Here is an 810-nt window from a genome sequence, read left to right as displayed (position 1 = left end):
GAACTATAGCCACCACGGGAGGAGTGTGGGAGCTTTTTAAGGGGGCTACATGACTCTTCAAGATTGGAAGTGAGACAGAACATTGATGAAGGGAGAGGAAGGTTTGTGAGGGGAGGTCACATCTTTGCGCAGTTTCTCCTAGGAACTGGTCCATGAAAAGCTATGACCTCACCTCACCTATTTCCCTTCTCTAACTGGATTGTCACGTGCACCCCCTACACACGGCCAATGCTTCATTGCATAGGCCTGAACACCCCTCTCTCCTTTTTTAACGGCCTTGATGTTCCACTAATCAATCCCTTTTTTCTTCTGCCACCCTGCTGTCCCTCAGCTGCTGCCTCACTGCCCTGCAGACTCCGCTTAACTCATTAAAAACAGTAACTCAGGGGCAGAAATAACTTGGGAAACGATTTAGAAATGAGCTGCCTCACCTTTCCCAGAGCCCGATGAAGGGCCTTTGAGCCTGAAAACTTGCAGAAAAGGATTTTTTTTTTTTTTTTGCCATTGCCCAGTTGGTCTAATGAAAGGTCCCATTTCAGAACCGAGACTTCTAGATTTGTGCATCCTGAGCACGGTTACTCTGGCTTCCAATCACATGTTGCTTCTTGTGGGGGGTCTGCAAAGAAAATTAGGCAGCCCATTAGCTAGCTGCCCTAATAAAATCAGAGACACCCCCCTCCCCACATAATTTTCTTTCAAATCTTACAGGGGAGCTTTGGTTTCGGGGGGGGGGGGATCAACCCTTTCTTTTACTGGCAGGGAGCCTACCTCCTAGAAGGGCTGAAGGGAAGGTGGGAAGGCGACCAGTGC

The sequence above is a fragment of the Gavialis gangeticus genome, unplaced genomic scaffold (genome assembly GCF_001723915.1).
Source record: "Gavialis gangeticus isolate Ggan-Ray unplaced genomic scaffold, GavGan_comp1, whole genome shotgun sequence".
Classification (NCBI taxonomy): Eukaryota; Metazoa; Chordata; order Crocodylia; family Gavialidae; genus Gavialis; species Gavialis gangeticus.
This window is presented reverse-complemented; position numbering follows the sequence as displayed.